The 21,196-nt window shown below is 42.1% G+C and overlaps 1 pseudogene; it reads left to right on the forward strand.

The window, feature by feature from the left end:
* The window catches only part of LOC100624435 (cytochrome P450 2C18-like), a 60,956-nt pseudogene that overhangs the window by 21,993 nt on the left and 17,767 nt on the right, over positions 1-21,196 (forward strand).

A 21,196-nucleotide genomic window follows, 5' to 3' on the forward strand; every position in this document is an offset into this window, starting at 1 on the left:
GTTGCTTTATTGGTTTTCTGTCTGGAGGATCTGTCCATTGATGTGAGGGGGGTATTTAGGTCTCCTACTATGATTGTATTCTCATCAATATCTCCCTTTATGTCTGTTAATATTTGTTGTATGTATCTGGGTGCTCCTATGTTTGGGGCATATATGTTGATGATAGTAACATCCTCTCCTTGGATGGATCCCTTAATCATTAAATAGTGTCCTTCTTTGTCTTTCTTTATGTCTTTTGTTTTAAAGTCTATTTTGTCTGATATGAGCGTTGCAACTCCTGCTTTTCTGTCATGTCTATTGGCATGAAATACTTTTCCCCAGCCTTTCACTTTCAATCTATATGTATCTTTTGTCCTAAGGTGAGTTTCTTGTAGGCAGCATATTGAAGGTTTTTGCCTTTTTATCCACTCAGCCACTCTGTGTCTTTTGATTGGGGCATTCAGTCCATTGACATTTAAGGTGATAATTGATAGATGATTATTTATTGCCATTTGATCCTCGTGTTCCAGTTGATTCTATGGTTCTCCATTCTTCTTTTTTTTTTTTTTTTTTTTTTTTGGTTGGATGGTCTCCTGTTATTATCTGCTTGAGTGTATTTTTTTTTTTCATTTTTTGCAAATGCATTATTTGGTTTTGGCTTGTGGTTGCCCTGTTTTTTAAGTATGCTAACTCCTTCCCATAATTGTGTGTTTTAGCCTGATGGTCCTGTAAGTTCAAACACTTCATTATTATATTAAAATTAAGAAGAGAGACATACATACAAACAAAAAGGATTATTTACCTCCTAACATCCCTTGCCCACATTTTATGGTTTTGATGACTCTTTTATTTTTTTCTTTTTAATTTTATTTTGTTTGAAGCATGTTCATGATTAAATCTGTATGCTGGCTTATTTGAGTGACTGCTCTCTGATTACGGTTTCCTCAGTCCTAGTTCTTCCTCTTCTTCTTCTTCTTTTTTTTTTTTTTTTCTTTTCTTTTTTCTTCCCTTTCCTTCCTTTCTTTTTGGTTTAGAGAAGCCCTTTCAATATTTCCTTTAACCTGGGTTTTGTGTTGCTGTATTCTTTAAGTTTTTGTTTGTTGGGATAAATTTTTATTTCCCCTTCTATTTTAAATGATATTCTTGCTGGATACAGTATTCTAGGTTGCATATTTTTTCCTTTTAGCACTTTAAATATCTCTTGCCATTCCCTCCTGGCCTGTAGTGTTTCTGTAGAGAAATCAGCTGATATTCTTATGGGGGTTCCCTTGTAGGTAACATTCTGTTTTTCTCTTGCTGCCTTTAGGATCCTCTCTTTATCACTAACTTTTGCCATTTTTATTATGATGTGTCTTGGTGTGGGTCTGTTTGGGTTCAGTTTGTTTGGGGCCCTCTGTGCTTCTTGTATCTTGAACCCAGTATCCTTTAGATTTGGGAAGTTTCCAGGGATAATTTCTTCAAATATATTTTCCATCCCCTTATCTTTTTCTACTCCTTCTGGAATTCCTATTATGCGTAGATTGGCCCGCTTTATATTATCCCATAGGTCTCTTATATTGCTTTCCAGTTTTTTGATTCGGTTTTCTGTCTGTTGACCAGATTGAGTGATTTCCATTATTCTATCTTCCACATCACTGATTCGTTCTTCTGAATTATTCATTCTGGTTTTTACTGCCCCTAGTTCAGTTTGCATCTCTGCAAATGAATGTTCTAGTTTTTCTTGGCTCCTCCTTATATTTTCTAGCTCCTTTCTGAGGGTATCTGCATTACTGTTCATATCTTCTCTTAATTCCTTCAGTATTTTCAGTATTTCTCTTTTGAATTCTAGGTCTGTCAGACTGCCGAGATCTGTTTCATTGTTGACTGTTTTAGGTGAGTTCTCCTGTTGGTTTGACTGGGGGTGGTTTCTCAGCTTCTTCATCTTGCTTGTTGTCTTCTTTCTCCTGAAGGAGTTGTACTCTCCGTTATTGGGTAGTGTTTGCCTTGTCACTGCCGTGGAATATTTCCTGAGGGCTGTCGTTGTTGGTCAATCTTTTTTGAGGCAGTGTGGCTTTTCTGGAGTGTTGATGGGGCTAACAGTGTTTCTTTGAAGCAAAGGAGGACTTCCTGAGGGCAGACAGGACTGGGAGGTCCACCCCACGATGGTAGCAGATTTCACTTGGTTCTCAGCACCCCCTGGGGTCTTGGGCAGGTAGCAGGGCCCTTGGAGACTCAAGAGGCTCCTCCCCAGGGCAGCCCGACTCAGAAAGACCGTCTGAGATCTTTTCCCGACTCGGCCAGGCTTGTTGCAGCTTTTCTGGGCTGCAGGGGGTCCTGCCTGGAGCTGGCAGTCCTATGCAGCTGGTCCACTAGGTCTCAGCACCCCTTGGGGTCTTGGGCGGGTAGCAGGGCCCTTGGAGACTCAAGAGGCTCCTCCCCAGGGCAGCCTGACTCAGAAAGACCGTCTGAGATCTTTTCCCAAGTCGGCCAGGCTTGTTGCAGCTTTTCTGGGCTGCAGGGGGTCCTGCCTGGAGCTGGCAGTCCTATGCAGCTGGTCCACTAGGTCTCAGCACCCCTTGGGGTCTTGGGCGGGTAGCAGGGCCCTTGGAGACTCAAGAGGCTCCTCCCCAGGGCAGCCTGACTCAGAAAGACCGTCTGAGATCTTTTCCCAAGTCGGCCAGGCTTGTTGCAGCTTTTCTGGGCTGCAGGGGGTCCTGCCTGGAGCTGGCAGTCCTATGCAGCTGGTCCACTAGGTCTCAGCACCCCTTGGGGTCTTGGGCGGGTAGCAGGGCCCTTGGAGACTCAAGAGGCTCCTCCCCAGGGCAGCCCGACTCAGAAAGACCGTCTGAGATCTTTTCCCAAGTCGGCCAGGCTTGTTGCAGCTTTTCTGGGCTGCAGGGGGTCCTGCCTGGAGCTGGCAGTCCTATGCAGCTGGTCCACTAGGTCTCAGCACCCCTTGGGGTCTTGGGCGGGTAGCAGGGCCCTTGGAGACTCAAGAGGCTCCTCCCCAGGGCAGCCCGACTCAGAAAGACCGTCTGAGATCTTTTCCCAAGTCGGCCAGGCTTGTTGCAGCTTTTCTGGGCTGCAGGGGGTCCTGCCTGGAGCTGGCAGTCCTATGCAGCTGGTCCACTAGGTCTCAGCACCCCTTGGGGTCTTGGGCGGGTAGCAGGGCCCTTGGAGACTCAAGAGGCTCCTCCCCAGGGCAGCCTGACTCAGAAAGACCGTCTGAGATCTTTTCCCAAGTCGGCCAGGCTTGTTGCAGCTTTTCTGGGCTGCAGGGGGTCCTGCCTGGAGCTGGCAGTCCTATGCAGCTGGTCCACTAGGTCTTAGCACCCCCTGGGGTCTTGGGCGGGTAGCAGGGCCCTTGGAGACCCAAGAGGCTCCTCCCCGGGGGAGCCCGTCTCAGAATAACCGTCGGAGAATTAGGTCGATCTATTCACGGCCTGGCTAGGCTTGTTCTAGCTTTTCTGGGCTGCAGGCCTTTTCTAGGGGGCTGGTGGTGTTTGGTGCTGCTCTGTGGAAGTGTAGCCCCTCCAAAGGGCAAGCAGGCCTGTGCAGGGAGAGCCCCTGCGGTGGTAGGCTTCAGGCAATTGTTGAGGCCAGCCCTCCTGGATGGCAGGCAGCCCCAGGTTCCGCGAGAGCTTAGGGGGTGGCGGGGGTGGGGGGAGGGAATGCACTGGGAAGCACAGCTTTCTGCTAGCTAGCCGGCCTGTAAGCTTGCTGTGGCGTGGGGGGTATTTTATGGGAACCCACCCCTTCTTTTCTCCGCTCCCCAGCACGGGCGCAGACCAGGCTCTTCTCCCAGGTTCCCTCTGAGGCGGCTTTCCACTTCCCCGCCCCTAGAGTATTGCTCCCTTCCTCTGCGACAGCTTTGTTTTCTAGTCTCCCAGGCAGTCTCTGCCCGTCAAATGGTTTAGAGACCTCCCAAGCAGTTTCCGCTCTTCCCCGCCCCCCTAGCCCGGGGACTAATCTCTGGAGCCGAGGTCTCGGTGCCCAGCCCCCACCCAGGCGTCCCCCGGCCCTTTCTTGGGGACTAACCTTCGGAGGCGAGGTCTCGGTGCCCAGCCCCCACCCAGGCGTCCCCCGGCCCCCTCTCGGGGACCAACCTTCAGAGGCGAGGTCTCGGTGCCCAGCCCCCACCCAGGCGTCCCCCGGCCCTTTCCCGGGGACTAACCTCTGGAGCCGAGGATTCGGTGCCCAGCCCCCACCCAGGCGTCTCAATTTTTGGTGACTTGCCCGTAGTTCAGATGGTCCGTTGGGTTCTTGATCCGTTTTTCCGTACTCCGACTTACTGCTACACTCTTCTCTGCATCTGGGGATTCCTCCGGTTCATTTGATCTTTCGCCCGGTAGGAGACTTTCCAGGGTGCAGGATCTCTTTCTCCTCCGCAGTTCCCTTTCGGGAGCGCCCGTCCCGCTCGGATTCACCTTCTCTCACTCTCCTCTTTTCTCCCGTTCTGCCCAATAATGTCACGAACTTCTTGCCATTATTGGAGTTTAGGTTCCTCTGCCAGCGATTGGTTGCTGTTCTGTGCGAGTCATTTCTTCTGTAGATGTGCTTTTTTTGTTGTGTTTGTAGGAGAGGGCGAGCGTGTCCCCCTACTCCTCCGCCATCTTGTCCTCTCCCCCGGTCCCTGTTTCTTAAAGCAGGACATTGCTTTCCCACCCCACCCCTCGCCATATTGCAATAAAGAAACAAAAGGACTCCAGTTATCAATTTAACCTTCCTTGTTTGCCCTTTGACTTAAGTTTGAAATGAAGAATTCTTATTTACTTTTATTTTAGGCAAACAAATCTTTGAAGTCTTTTTTTCTTTTGGTCTTTTTAGGGCCACACCTGCAGCATATGGAGGTTCCCGGCTGCTGGCCTACACCATAGCCACAGCAACGCCAGATCTGAGCCACCTCTGCTACCTAAACCACAGCTCATGGCAACACCACAGCTCATGGCAACACTGGATCCTTAACCCACTGAGCAGGGCAGGGATTGAACCTGAAATCTCATGCTTCCTAGTTGGATTCATTTCCGCTGTGCCATGAGGGAAACTCTGACAAACAAATCTTGAAATTTGCGTTTGTGTTAGTTTTTCTTCTCATAAGAACATAAGTGGCTTTTTCTTGTTTTCATTGTTCTTTCAGATACTTGAAGCTTTCTCTCTTTAATCTCTTCCTTTCTTGATTCACTACATATAAACTGTTTCAAGATCCTAATTAGTTCTTCCTTCCTATATCAATGCTTAATTTTCTATGTGCTTACCAAACACATATGATTCTTCACTGATAGTTAACCTGAATTATTGTTTTAAAAACTGACTCTTACTTTTTTTTTCTTCTCTTCAAAATAGCCAGCTTCTTGGGTCAAGGCAGTGATGTAAATAGAGTATTTGGAAAGTAATTATTAAACAGACTGGAATAGGATGGTCAATTCATGTTTAAGGGTGATGCATTGATTTTAAGGATGCTGAAAATTTTGCTCATGAGTGAATTTCTAGATAGACATTACTTTAGAGATTCTAAAAGTACCTATTATGCACAAAGAAGATTTTTTTTTAATGGTGTTTTAAATCTTTTTCTTTTCTTTTTTTTTTTTTTTTTTTGTCTTTTTGCCATTTGTTGGGCCGCTCCTGCGGCATATGGAGGTTCCCAGGCTAGGGGTCTAATCGGAGCTGTTGACACCAGCCTACGCCAGAGCCACAGCAACTCGGGATACGAGCCGCGTCTGCGACCTACACCACAGCTCACGGCAACGCCGGATCATTAACCCACTGAGCAAGGGCAGGGACCGAACCCACAACCTCATGGTTCCTAGTCGGATTCGTTAACCACTGCGCCACGATGGGAACTCCAATCTTTTAAATCTTTAGCTTCACCCTGTGATCCCACTTTCCTCCTGGGCTGTGCTCCCTGCAGTGTGATCTGCTCCATCATTTTCCACAATCGTGTTGATTATACAAATCAGAATTTTCTTACCTTGTTGGAAAAATTTAATGAAAACTTCAGGATTCTGAGCTCCCCGTGGATGCAGGTGAAGTCAACATTCTCTTTTCCTGAATTGTTTGTGCTCTTCTCCTTGACATGTCCAAAATTCCATCTGGACCATGCTTGGAAGTGAATGTTTGGAAATGAGTTATTTTGTGTATTAGAATGTGGTAACTCTGGGAATCAGATTCTCCCCTTTCTGTGTGTGTGTTTTAACTTGCTATAGGTTTTGCTTTTTCTTTCTGCTTTATGTAGGCTATAACTACTTTTTATTGGCTGTGAGTGCAGAATACAAAAGTTACAGGGCCAATGAACAAACCCCAGCCACAGCAGTGACAACACTAAATCCTTAACTTCTGGGCTACCAGAGAAGTTCCTGTTTATTTATTGACTTTTCTAAACTATTTTGGCAAAGTCTCTTTTGCTCGCTCTCTCTCTCTCTTTTTTTTTTTTTTTGTAATGTGTTGTCTCTAAATCTCTTTTCCTTTACCTCATGTTCAGCTAGCATTTGGATAGAGATAGCATTAAATGTGAGGAGCCAAAAAAAAAAAAGATACATGAAGAGAGCAAGATGGACACGGAGAGAGAGAGAGAGAGAAAGGAGGAGAGACAGAAGGAAAAAGATAAAGGAAGAGAGAAAGAAGGGGATTTCTCTTTGTGGCTTAGTGATAATGAAACCAACTGCTATCCATGAGGTTGTGGATTCGGTCCCTGGTCTTGCTCAGTGAGTTAAGGTTCTGGTATTGCCTGGAGCTGTGCTGTTAAGGTGTTAGTCGCAGCTCAGATCCTGTGTGGCTGTGGTTGTGGCTGTGGCTGGCAGCTGCAGTTCCGATTCAGCCCCTTGCCAGGGAGCTTCCATATGCTGCAGGTGCGGCCTTTAAATACAAACAAACAGAAAAGGAAGAAGGAAAGGGAGGGAGGGAGGGAAAGGAAGAGAAAGGAAGGAGGGAAGGAGTGAGGAAATGACTCTTCCAGATGAGCTCTGTGCTGGGGCACTCATAGCCTCAGCCAGGCTATTTTGGACTCTCTCTTGGTCTTCCCCTAGTGCTTGTACTGAGCCTAGAGATCAGGCAGAGGTGAAAGCACAGTATCTTCTCAGGACTTTTCTTAACCCGTGTCCTGCACTGGGCATGTGCTTAGCTTTCTAAATTCCTCAGTTCACATGGGTGCTTTTGAATGTCCTAATTTCCCAAAGCCCTCCCTTTGCAAGGGCTGGGTTGGATGCTCTCTCCTATGCCTTAAGTGTAATTGTTTGCCCCCGGTGGTTGCAGGTTGTTATTCATCTTGCTAGGTTTGTGCAACATCCCTGCTGCATTTCCAACCCTGAGTTTTAAGTTAGCAGAAACAAAAGCAGGGGGCTGTGTCAGCCTTGCAGGTGGCCTCAGAGAGGTCAGAACACAGACACATAATTCTTTGTGAGTGAGGACTGTTTTGGTTTCTCTGGAACCAGGAACCAAGCTCCCATCCCACAAGCTGCCCTTGTTGGGACCACTGCCAAGCTGGGGAGGGAGGTGGGACAAGTGGCAGAAAAAAGCCACAAATCTTTCTTGCCATTTAAAGTTGTCTGTTTCTCACTTGAGCATTCCTGTGATAGCTGTAAACCTTTGTGTTTCTGACAAGTTCTGACAAGTTGATTGTGACAGTGTTTGCTTGATTTTCTGACATGTTTTATGGAGGAATTGACCTTTAGAGCTGTCTACTACACCATTCTTGCTGATGTTATTCTATGCAGTGAATGTTCAAACATCACAGTCGTGCCTTAGCATCATACATAGCATAGTGTCATGGAGTGCATATTTGAGAAAGATGACAGAGCCTTTGTTTTATAGACAAGAAAAGAAATGCCTGAATATAAAGCTGGAATTCAAGCCTATTCACTCTCTGGTTGTGGTTTTTCCACTACTCCTCCAAGTCTAGCTTCCATAATCTTCTTTGATGAAGGCCCAAAAGCATGGCCATAGCCCTCAGTGGTCAGCCAGACCCTTCCTGAAAGGCTTCCATTGCCCACAAGGCTTGTCCTCCAATGATCCTTAGTGATTTCTTCGTCACATTCCTTCGCATAAGTATCCAATTTAGGAGGAAGAATCGGTCTTTCAAGGAAGAGACGGTGAACACAGATGCTACCAGGGAACACTGACTAGGGCAGGGGTGTAGCTAGTTGGGAATGTGGCTGACAAGGTAATTGGGCTTGGGATGACAGAACTGGTTTTAGGGTGTATGAGCCTTAACTAGACACCACAGATTTGCCCTGTGCTGAGCCAATGTACTCTACCAAAATAAAATCACGTGATCTTGGAAAAGTCATTTACCTGCTCTGGTGCATAGGTCCTTTATTGATAAAATGCTGAGTTGGGTTTTGTGTCCTATTTGCATCCCTCTGAGTTATAAAAATAGTGATTCTGTTTCGGAGGCTGCTTGATAATAGTAAAAATAGCAGGGAGTGGCTTTGTGTTCTACATCAGGCTACCCAAACTTTCCTAACCTGTTTCCTTATGTATAAAATGTGAATCATAGTCATTCATCTCATTCTGTATTTCAAGGTTGTAGGGAAGAGTTAATTTTTTTTTTGTTTGTCTTGTTGCCATTTCTTGGGCCTCTTCCATGGCATTTGGAGGTTCCCAGGCTAGGGATCAAATCGGAGCCATAGCCGCAAGTCTATGCCAGAGCTACAGCAACACAGGATCTGAGTCGAGTCTGCAAAGTACACCACAGCTCCCGGCAATGCTGGATTCTTAACCCACTGAGCAAGACCAGGGATTGAACCCGCAACCTCATGGTTCTTGGAGTCGTTAACCACTGAGCCACGACGGCAACTCCGGGAAGAGTTAATATAAAAACTGAGAATTGACATGCAGATGTTTTAATATCATTTGGTTGATATATAAGTATAGGAAATAACTATCAACTTTCATCATCTAGTCAGAATGTCCCCCTTAAATATCTCTATCAGCATAGAGAATTACTTTAAAAAAAAGTTTTTTAGGGCCACACCTGCAGCTTATGGAAGGTCCCAGGGCTAGGTTTTGAATCAGATCTACAGCTGTTGGCCTATGCCACAGCCAGAGCAGCAGTGGATCTGAGCCACGTCTACAACCTACACCACAGTTTTGTGGCAACATAGGATCCTTAATTCACCGAGCGAGGCCAGGGATAAAACACCCATACTCGTGGATACCAGTCTGGTTCTTACCCTGCTGAGCCGCAATGGGAACTCCCAATAATTACTTTATATGTACAATGTAAAATGCTCCCCCTGAAGATAGAGACAATTTTTTGTTCATCTCAGTTTTTTTTTTTATTTTTTATTTTCCCACTGTACAGCAAGGGGGTCAGGTTATCCTTACATGTATACATTACAATTACATTTTTTCCCCCACCCTTCTGTTGCAATATGAGTATCTAGACAAAGTTCTCAATGCTATTCAGCAGGATCTCCTTGTAAATCTATTCTAAGTTGTGTCTGATAAGCCCAAGCTCCCGATCCCTCCTACTCCCTCCCCCTCCCATCAGGCAGCCACAAGTCTCTTCTCCAAGTCCATGATTTTCTTTTCTGAGATGTTCATTTGTGCTGGATATTAGATTCCAGTTATGTGATATCATATGGTATTTGTCTTTGTCCTTCTGGCTCATTTCACTCAGTATGAGATTCTCTAGCTCCATCCATGTTGCTGCAAATGGCATTATGTCATTCTTTTTTATGGCTGAGTAGTATTCCATTGTGTATATATACCACCTCTTCCGAATCCAATCATCTGTCGATGGACATTTGGGTTGTTTCCATGTCTTGGCTATTGTGAATAGTGCTGCAATGAACATCGGGTGCACGTGTCTCTTTTAAGTTCATCTCAGTTTTTAGACACGTTTGGCATATGGTATATATGTCTTCAAGATATATTTTTAGATTGCTAAATATATTTTTTAATCCTTAAGGTCTGCAGTAATTTCCCTGCTCTGATTGACTATCTCCAAGAGAGTCATAACAAAGTGCTTAAAAATTCTGCATATGTAAAAAGCTATATTTTGGAGAAAGTAAAAGAACATCAAACATCCCTGGACATTAATGACCCTTGGGACTTCAGATTGTTTCCTGATCAAGATGGAAGAGGTAAAATGTCAATAACAGATTGATTATCTGTTTGCCTAAATTTTTTGGTTCTTGGACTGGATCTGTACTTATTAGGGATGTTTAAATGGTTAGGCAAGAAATTCTTGACTAGCACATTATGGGTTTTTTTAAAATTTATATTTTTAATTAAAGTATGGTTAATTTACATTGTTGTGCCAATTTCTGCTGTACAGAAATACACACACACACATATATTTATACATTCTTTTCCTTGTATTATCTGCCATCATCTGACCACTTCGGATGCTTATGTGTGCATGGATCTGAATTGCGCACCATGGGAGATTTAAAACTGACCTGTTGGAGTTTCCTTGTGGTCTAGTAGTTAAGGTCATGTTGTCACTGGGGTGACTCAGGTCGCTACTGTGGAATGGTTCAGTCTCTGGCCTGGGAACTATATGCCATGGGCATGGCAAAAAAAAAAAAAATTAAATGAAGTCAAATGGTTAAATAACTAGGGTACTTGAACCCTATTTGTTAGATACGAATAGGCCATCTGAGGAGAAAGAGAATGTACATCTCAGGTGAGATGGAAATACAAACAAGTGAGAAATACAGAGTGTTGAGCCATAAAAGGAAGGTGGATGTGATCACTTCACACAGCATGTGGGAGAATGAGAAGGAAGAGTTAACCCTGTGTGGGCTTCCTGAAGTTTGATGTAGAGCTTCAAATATTTGCAATAAGTCATAGGGGAGGGAATTTTGGATTGGTAGACTGGTGCAATGAGAGGTTCAGAGATGTGTTGTGGTAAGGAGAGTAGATGGGTGGGCGAGAGAAGCCTTATCTGGATGTAACCAGAAAGAAATTTGGACAGACACAGAGTTTGTTGGGAGAAGAGAACTGCAAACTCTTGAGTCGGGCTTGTAATATTTTTCAAGATATGGCTCTACTTTGCTCATTTCTGTCAGTTAAGATTGTATTTGCCCACCGTTAAAAAAGATGACACAGGTTTAAAGAAATAGTACTTTTTCTGATCTCACATACAGAGCGTCTCATGTTGGGCAGTCTAGGGCTAGCTTGGAAGTATCCTGGGCCCAAGTGCTTTCCATTCATCTTTGGCATACTTAAGTATACAGGCTTCACCTTCATGCTCAGAGACTCGTGTTCCAAGATAGTGTCTATAGCACATGCACCTTCATGTCTGTGTTTTGTTTTGTTTTTTTTGTCTTTTTGTCTTTTTTTTTTTTGTTGTTGTTGTTGCTATTTCTTGGGCCGCTCCCGCGGCATATGGAGGTTCCCAGGCTAGGGGTTGAATCGGAGCTGTAGCCACCGGCCTACGCCAGAGCCACAGCAACGCAGGATCCGAGCCGCGTCTGCAACCTACACCACAGCTCACGGCAATGCCGGATCGTTAACCCACTGAGCAAGGGCAGGGACCGAACCCGCAACCTCATGGTTCCTAGTCGGATTCGTTAACCACTGCGCCACGACGGGAACTCCTTGTCTGTGTTTTGAGTAAGAAGACAGAAGGGGAGAACCTGGCCCAGTAGGCCTTTGGTAGGAAGTATGTTTCTTGTCCATTGTAGCTGCAAAAGAGGCTTGGAATGATATTTCTAGGCAAGCAAGTTATAAGGAATAGGAAATGAAGATTGCATTAGTCACTCCACATGCTTTGTCATACCATGTAGTCATCTTGTTTTGGTTTTTATTTTATTGTTTTTTATTTTTAGATTTTTTGGCCATGCGAACAGCCTGCAGAAGTTCCCAGGCCAGGGCTTGAATCTGCAGCACAGCCGTGACCTGAGCCACAGCAGTGACAAAACTGGACCCTTAACATGCTGATCCACTGGGAAACTCCCATAGTGGTTGTGTTAGTACTGTACTCTCCAGTGTCCAGGTTTACTTAACTTTATAACAATGCGTTATTTCAGATTGGTTGCAAGTATACATGCTGGCAAAGTATCAGATAATCACATCCAATCATTCCTAGGAAAAACACAATCACCAGATGGTGTTTACTCTTGAAAACTTGATAGCCACTGTAGATGACTTGTTTAGAGCTGGGACAGAGACAACGAGCACCTCTCTGAGATGTGGGCTCCTCCTGCTGCTGAAGCACCCAGATGTCACAGGTATGACCAACAGGGTGGGCAGGGTGATTTCAGAGGAGAGGTTGGGAAGATATGGGAGAGGCCTCCATGTTATTTCATTAGATATGCTTTATTTTTGAAATTTCTGTGCCACCAACTACAAGTTGTCCAAATGTTAAGAAAAGGATATAAAGAAGACAAGTTTGGACAACAGGGAGGGATGACTGAAAACAGGGAACTCAGCGTGAGCAATAGCAAAGGCTCTAAATATATGGATTTCATAAATAAAAAATTCTGGATAAATGTCTGAACTTCATGAGAAGGGATTTTCAGCAGGCATGGCCAGCATAAATTGGATTGAATATTAGTTTTCTTGAGAAGAGTCCACTTTGTGTCTTTTTTTTTTTTTTTTTTTCTTTTTTTTGTCTTTTTAGGGCTGCACCCGAGGCATATGTAGGCTTCCAGGCTAGGGGTCTAATCGGAGCTGTAGCCGCCAGCCTATGCCACAGCCACAGCAGCACCAGATCTGAGCCAGGTCTCTGACCTATACCACAGCTCATGGCAATGCCAGTTCCTTAACCCACTGAGCGAGGCCAGGGATTGAACCCTCAACCTCATGGTTCTTAGTCGGATTTGTTAACCACTGAGCCATGACGGGAACTCCGAGAAGAGTCCACTTTGAATAGTTATGTTTTTTGCAGAAATCTTTCCTTATTCTGAACATGCAGCATTCTAATGCTATGGTAGGGCAGAGAACTATATTTGTTGAAGTACAGCAAAAATTCTAGAAATTTGGTGATAAAGTCTGAGAAAATTTCCACAGTCTGGGAGGTATTTTAAAAGATTAGACTTAGAAAAAAAAAACATGCTATTTATACAGAAGATATGCCTAAAGGAGTTTTATTCCTTTTTAAACAACTTTTTTTTTCAGTTTTATTGAAATATAATTAACAAATACAAATTTATATATTTAAGGTGTACAAAGTGATGATTTCATATATGGACAAGTTTTGAAATGATTTCCACAATCAAGCTTATTAACGACTAAGCAAACTTCAAGGATGTAATACAGTATTGTTAACTATAGTCACCGTGTCATTATTAGATCCCAGAACTTGTTGATCTTATAACTGAAAGTTTGTATCCTTTGACTAACATTTTCCCATTTCCTCCCCCCCAAGGCTCTGACAACTACACCCTTCCCTCTTAGTTTCTATGAGTTTGACTTTTTTATTTTATTTTTGTCTTTTTGGGGTCGCATCCATAGCATACGGAGGTTCCCAGGCTAGGGGTTGAATCAGAGCTGCAGTCGCCGGCCTGCACCACAGCTACAGAAATGCCAGATGTGAGCCACATCTGTCACCTATACGACAGCTCACTGCAATGCTGGATCCTTAACCCACTGAGTGAGGCCAGGGATTGAACCTGCATTCTCATGGATACTAGGTAGATTAGTTTCTGTGAGCCATGACAGGAACTCCGAGTTTGACTTATTTAGATTCCACATATAAGTTAGATCATGCAGTTTTTGTCTGTTCAAGTCTGGCTTATTTTGCTTAGACATAATATCATCCAGGTTCATTCATCTTGTTGCAGAAAGCAGAATTTTCATCTTTATTGGCTGCATAATATTCTCTGTATACACCATCTTTTCCTTATCTCTTTATCCATTGACAGACACTTAGGTTGTTTCTGTATCTTGGTTGTTGTCAGTAGTGTTGCAGTGAACACGGGAATGAAAATACCTATTTATCTTTGAAGCATTTTATTATTTCTATTTGTATTAATCTTTATGCTCATATAGGTGTGTATAGATTTATCTCAAAGACTGCCTTGTGTGAAAGTCATTTGTACCTATAATTAGACAACTCAGTCTCTGTGTCTAGATGTACTTCTGAGCATGTGAGTGATGTTTATAATGATGTTGGGACACCTTTGCAGAGCTCCATGTATCCCTGAATTGGTATGCTAATATGTTAAACCTCTTTTTCCATCAGTCTTACTTGTGTCTTATCAGCCAAAGTGCAGAAAGAGATTGACTCTGTGATTGAGAGACACCGAAGCCCCTGCATGCAGGACAGAAGCCACATGCCCTATATAGATGCCGTGGTGCATGAGATCCAGAGATACATTGACCTGGTGCCCAATGGCCTGCCTCACGCAGTGACCAGGGACATTAAATTTCAGAAACTACTTCATCCCCAAGGTAAGATTTTTTTCTAGTGAACTCAATGCTCTTAAAGTTCCCATGTTCACAATATGATTTCAATTCAGTAGATGAGAGAATTGCAAAAATCATACATGTGGTGGGTTGATGGGTTCTGTGGTGTTTGTCTTATGTGGCTATGAGTTTTTATTTTTTATTCTTTTTTAAATATTATTTTTTATTATTATAGTTGGTTTACAATGTTCTGTCAATTTTTGCTACATAGCAAAGTCACCCAGCCATAATATATACACACTATTTTCTCATATTTTCCTCCATCATGTTCTATCAGAAGTGATTAGATATAGTTCCCTGTGCTCTACAGCAGGACCCCATGCTTATCCAATCTAGATTACTTTGTACGTAATAATCCCAAACCCGCCAGGTCATCCCACTCCCTTGCCCTCCCCCTTGGCAGCCACAAATATGCTTTCCATGTCTTTGAGTCTGTTTCCGTTCTGTAAATAGGTTCATTTGTGCCATTTTTTATATTCCATGTTTAAATGATATCATATGGTATTGTCTTTCTCCCTCTGACTTTCTTCACTTAGTGTGAGAGTCTCAGGTTCCATCCATGTTGCTGCAAATGGCATTATTTTGTTCTTTTTTATGGCTGAGTAGTATTCCATTGTATATACATACCACGTCTTCTTAAACCATTCATCTGTTGATGCTCATTTAGGTTGTTTCCATGTCTTGGCTATTGTGAATAGTACTGCAGTGACCATGTGGGTACATGTGTCTTTTTCAACAAAAGTTTTTTTGGGATACATGCCCAAGAGTGGAATTGCTGGATTATATGGTAGTTGTATATTTTGTTTTCTGAGGAACCTCCATACTGTTTTCCATAGTGGTTGTACCAGTTTACATTCCCACCAACAATGTAGGAGGGTTCCCTTTTCTCCATACCCTCTTCCGCATTTATTTGTTGTCTTATTCGTGATAGCCATTCTGACTGGCGTAAGGTGGTATGTCATTGTAGTTTTGATTTGTATTTCTTTAATAATTAGTGATGTTGAGCATTTTTTCCTGTGGCTATTGGGAAAATTGTCCATTTAGGTCTTCTGCTCCTTTTCCAATTGGGTTTGAGTTTTACTTTGCTGTTGACTGTGTGAGTTGTTTGTATACTTTAGAGATTAAGCCTTTGTAGGTACTTCATTTGCAATTATTTTATCCCATTCCTTAGGTTTTCTTTTCATTTTTTTAATGGTTTTCTTTGCTGTGCAAAAGCTTGTGAGTTTTATTAGGTCCTATTGGTTTATTTTGTTTTTATTTCTAATGCTTTGTTTGGGAGACAGACCTAAGAAAACATTTGTAAGGTTGATGTCAGAGAAAGTTTTCCCTATGTTCTCTTCTAGGAATTTTTGTTTGTTTTGTTTTGTTGCTTTATAGGGGACATACGGAGATTCCCAGGATAGGGGTTGAATTGGAGCTACTGTTGCTGGCCTACACCAGAGCCATAGCAATGCCAGATCCAAGCCATGTTTGTGATACACACCATAGCTCATGGCTCTTCTAGGAGTTTTATGGTAGTTTTATGGAATTTTATGGTGTTTTGTCTTATGTGTCTGTCTTTTTTGTTGTTGTTGTCTTTATAGTGCCACAGCAGCAGTGTATGGACATTCCCAGGCTACAGGTTGAACTGGAGCTTCAGCTGCCAGCCTACACCACAGCCATAGCAAAGAGAGATCTGAGTTGTGTCTGCAACCTTCATTGCAGCTCATGGCAATGACAAATCTTTAACCCACTGAGAGCCAGGGATCAAACCCTCACAGGTACTAGTCATGTTTGTTACTTCTGAGCCACAATGGTAACTCCATGTTTAAGTTTTTAAGCCATTTTGAGTTTGTTTTTGTGCATGGTGTGAGGGTGTGTTCTAGTTTCATTGATTTACTTGCAGCTGTCCAGTTTTTCCAGCATCACCGGCTGAAGAGACTGTTTATTTCCTGTTTTATATTCTTGCTCCTTTGTTGAATATTCATTGACCCTATGTGTTTAGGTTTATTTCTGGATTCTCTGTTCTGTTCCATTGATCTGTATGCCTGTTTTGTACCAGTACCATGCAGTCTTGATTACTGTAGCTTTGTAATACTGTCTGAAGTCTGGGAGAGGCTTGCTTGTTGTTTTTTTCTCCTCAGGATTGCTTTGGCAATTTTGGATCTTTTATGGTTCCATATACATTTTTGGATTATTTGTTCTAGTTCTGTGAAGAATTTCATGGGTAATTTGATAGGGATTGCATTAAATCTGTAGATTTCTTTGGGTAGTATGACCATTTTAACAATATTAAATCTTCTAGTCCATGAGCATGGACTATCTTTCCATTTCTATGAATCCTCTTCAATTACTTTGATTAATGATTTATACTTTTCAGCATATAAGTCTTTCACTTCCTTGGTCAGGTTTATTCCTAGGCATTTAATTTTTTGGGTGGTGATTTTTTAGAAGTGTTGTGTTTTTGTATTCCTTTTCTAGTATTTATTTCACTGTTAGTATACAGAAATGCAACTGATTTTTGAATTTTAATATTTTATCCTGCTGCTTATTGAATTCATTGATCAGGTCAAGTAGTTTTTTTTTTATTACTCAAATGAATTTATCACATCTGTAGTTGCATAATGATCATAACAATCCAGTTTCACAGGATTTCCATCCCACAGCCCAAGCACATCCCCCCACCCCCAAAACTGTCTCCTCCGGAGACCATAAGTTTTTCAATGTCTGTGAGTCAGCATCTGTTCTGCAAAGAAGTTCCGTCTGTCCTTTTTTCAGATTCCACATGTCAGTGAAAGCATTTGATGTTGGTGTCTCATTGTATAGCTGACTTCACTTAGCATCATAATTGCTAGGTCCAGCCATGTTGCTAAAAATGCTGGTATTTCATTCCTTTTAATGGCCGAGTAATATTCCATTGTGTATATGTGCCACATCTTCTTGATCCACTCCTCTGTTGATGGACATTTAGGTTGTTTCCATGTCTTGGCTATTGCAAATAGTGCTGCAGTGAATATCAGAGTACATGTGTCTTTGTGAGTCATGGTTTTCTCTGGCTAGATGCCCAGGAGTGGGATTGCTGGATCAAATGGTAGTTCTATTTTGAGTTTTCTGAGGACTTTCTATACTGTTTTCCACAGTGGTTGCACCAATTTACAATCCCACCCACAGTGTACTAGGGTTCCTTTTTCTGCACACCCTCTCCAGCACTTATTGTTTGTAGACTTTTTGATGATGGCCCTTCTGGCTGGTGTAAGGTGGTTCCTCATCGTGGTTTTGATTTGCATTTCTCTAACAATGAGTGAAGTTGAACATCTTTTCATGTGTTTTTTGGCCGTTTGTCTTCTTTGGAGAACTGTCTGTTTAGATCTTCTGCCCATTTTTTGATGGGGTTGTTTGTTTTTTTTGGTATGGAGCTGCAGAAGGTGTTTCTAAATTTTGGAGATGAATCCCTTGTGAGTTGTTTGATTTGCAAAGATTTCCTCCCATTTTGTTTTGTTTAGTCTTTCCTTTGCTGTGCAGAAACTTTGATGTTTGATTAGGTCCCATTTGTTTGTTTTTATTGTCAATACTCTAAGAGGTGGATCTGAGGAGATGTTTCTGTCGTTTATGTCAGAGAGTGTTTGGCCTGTGTTTTCCTCTAAGAGTTGTATAGTGTCTGGTCTTATATCTAGGTCTTTAATCCATTTGGAGTTTATTTTTGTGTATGGTGTTGGGGAGTGTTCTACTTTCATTCTTTTCCATGTGGCTGTCCAGTTTTCCCAGCACCACTTATTGAAGCGGCTGTCTTTTCTCCATTGTATATTCTTGTCTCCTTTGTCATAGATGAGTTGGCTGTAGGTGTGTGGGTTGAATTCTGGGCTTTCTATTCTGTTCCACTGATCTATATGTCTGTCTTTGTGCCAGTACCGTATGATGTTAATGACTGTTGCTTTGTAGTATGGTCTGAAGTCCAGGAGCCTGATTCCTCCAGCTCCATTTTCCTTTTTCAGGATTTTTCTGGGTCTTTTTTGCTTCCAAACAATCTTTAAAATATTTTGTTGGAGTTCTGTGAAAAATGTCCTTGGTAATTTGATAGGGATTGCATTGATTCTGTAGATTGCCTTAGATAGTATAGTCTTTTTGATAATATTAACTCTTCCAATCCATGAGCATGGTATATATTTCCATCTGTTTGTGTCATCTTTGATTTCTTTCATCAGTGTCTTATAGTTTTCAGAGTATAGGTCTTTTGTCTCTTTAGGTAGGTTTACTCCGAGGTATTTTATTCTTTTGGATGTGATGGTAAACGGGATTGCTTCCCTAATTTCTCTTTCTGATCTTTCATTGTTAGTGTAAGAAATGCCATCGACTTCTGTGTATTAATTTTGTATCCTGTTACTTTGCCAAATTCATGGATGAGCTCTAACAGTTTTCCAGTGGAATCTTTAGGATTCTCTGCGTATAGATCATGTCATCTGCAAATAGTGATAGTTTTACTTCTTCCTTTCCAATTTGGATTCCTTTTATTTCTTTTGCTTCTCTGATTGCCGTAACTAGGACATCCAAAACTATGTTGAAGAGTAGTGGTGAGAAAGGACATCCTTGTCTTGTTGCTGATCTCAGTGGGAATTCTTTCAGCTTTTCACCATTGAGAATGATGTTTTCTGTGGGTTTGCTATATATGGCCTTTATGATGTTGAGGCGGGTTCCCTCCAGGCCCACTTTCTGAAGGGTTTTTATCAGAAATGGGTGTTGGTTTTTGTCAAAGGCTTTTTCTGCGTCTATTGAGAGGATCATATGGTTTTTATTCTTCAGTTTGTTAATGTGGTATATCACACTGATGGATTTGTGGATATTGAAGAATCCTTGCATCCCTGTGATAAATCCCACTTGATCATGATGTACAGTCCTTTTAATGAATTGTTGGATGCGGTTTGCTAGTATTTTGTTGAGGATTTTTGCATGTGTGTTCATCAGTGAAATTGGCCTGCAGTTTTCTTTTTGTGTGGTATCTTTGCCTGGTTTTGGTATCAGGGTGTTGGTGGCCCCATAGAATGAGTTTGGGAGTATCCCTTCCTCTGCAATTTTTTGGAATAGTTTCAGAAGGATAGGTGTTAGCTCTTCTCTAAATGTTTGATAGAATTTGCCTTGAAGCCATCTGGTTGGTCCTGGACTTTTGCTTGTTGTAAGTTTTTTTTTTTTTAAATTATGTCCAATTTATTAAGAGTTTGGGATTAACAAATACACACTACTCTATTTAAAATGGATAACCAACAAGAACCTACTGTATAGCACAGGGTAAAGAATCTGAAAAGAATATATTTATAACTGAATCATTGTGCTGTACACCTGAAACTAACAGAACATTGTCAATCCACTATACTTCAATTTATTATTTCTTTATTTCTTCATTTTTTTTCTTACACTAAATTTCTTTTTTTAAATTTCTTTCCCACTGTAAAGCAAGGGGATCAAGTTATCCTTACATGTATACATTCTTTCCCCCCACCCTTTGTTCTGTTGCAATATGAGTATCTAGACATAGTTCTCAATGCTACTCAGCAGGCTCTCCTTGTAAATCTATTCTAAGTTGTGTCTGATAACCCCAAGCTCCCGATCCCTCCCACTCCCTCCCTCTCCCATCAGGTAGCCACACGTCTATTTTCCAAGTCCATGATTTTCTTTTCTGAGGAGATGTTCATTTGTGCTGGATATTAGATTCTAGTTATAAGTGATATCATATGGTATTTGTCTTTGTCTTTCTGCCTCATTTCACTCAGAATGAGATTCTCTAGTTCCATCCATGTTGCTGCAAATGGCATTATGTCATCCTTTTTTATGGCTGAGTAGTATTCTATTGTGTATATATACCACATCTTCTGAATCCAATCATCTGTCGGTGGACATTTGGGTTGTTTCCATGTCCTGGCTATTGTGAATAGTGCTGCAATGAACATGTGGGTGCATGTGTTTCTTTTAAGTAGAGTTTTGTCTGGATATATGCCCAAGAGTGGGATTGCGGGGTCTTATGGAAGTTCTATGTATAGATTTCTAAGGTATCTCCAAACTGTTCTCCATAGTGGCTGGTTCTCCAGTTTACATTCTGTGGAAGTTTTTTATTTTTATTTTTATTTTTATTTTTTTTGTCTTTTTGCTATTTCTTTGGGCCACTCCTGCGGCATATGGAGGTTCCCAGGCTAGGGGTCGAATTGGAGCTGTAGCTGCTGGCCTACACCAGAGCCACAGCAACACAGAGTCCGAGCCGCATCTGCAACCTACACCACAGCTCACAGCAATGCCGGATCGTTAACCCACTGAGCAAGGGCAGGGACCGAACCCACAACCTCATGGTTCCTAGTTGGATTCGTTAACCACTGCACCACGACGGGAACTCCCGGTGGAAGTTTTTTAATCACAGTTTCAATTTCAGTTCTTGTGATGGGTCCATTCATCTTTTCTATTTCATCTTGGTTTAGTCTTGGAAGATTGTAGTTTTCAAGGAATTTGTCCATTTCTTCTAGGTTTTCCATTTTATTGGCATATAGTTACATGTAGTAGTCTCTTATGATCCTTTGTATTTCTGTGATGTCTATTGTTACTTCTCCTTTTCTTATTTCTAATTTCATTGATTTGAGTCTCTCTTTTTTTCTGATAAGATTGGCTATGGGCTTATCAATTTTGTTGATTTTTTCAAAGAACCAGCTTTTTGTTTCTTTGATCTTTTCTGTGGTTTTCTTTGTTTCTATTTTGTTGATTTCTGCTCTGATCTTTATGATTTCTTTCCTTCTACAAACTTTAGGTCTTGTCTGTTCTTCTCTCTTGAGTGGCTTTAGATGTAAAGTTAGCTTGTTTATTTGAGCTTTTCCTTGTTTCCTGAGGTGGGATTGTATTGCTATAAACTTTCCTCTTAGAACAGCTTTTG

Source organism: Sus scrofa, chromosome 14, assembly GCF_054392235.1.
Source record: "Sus scrofa isolate SSC_HxYL_T2T_F1_AM1 chromosome 14, Sscrofa_HxYL_maternal_Yorkshire_Landrace_v2.0, whole genome shotgun sequence".
Taxonomy (NCBI): domain Eukaryota; kingdom Metazoa; phylum Chordata; class Mammalia; order Artiodactyla; family Suidae; genus Sus; species Sus scrofa.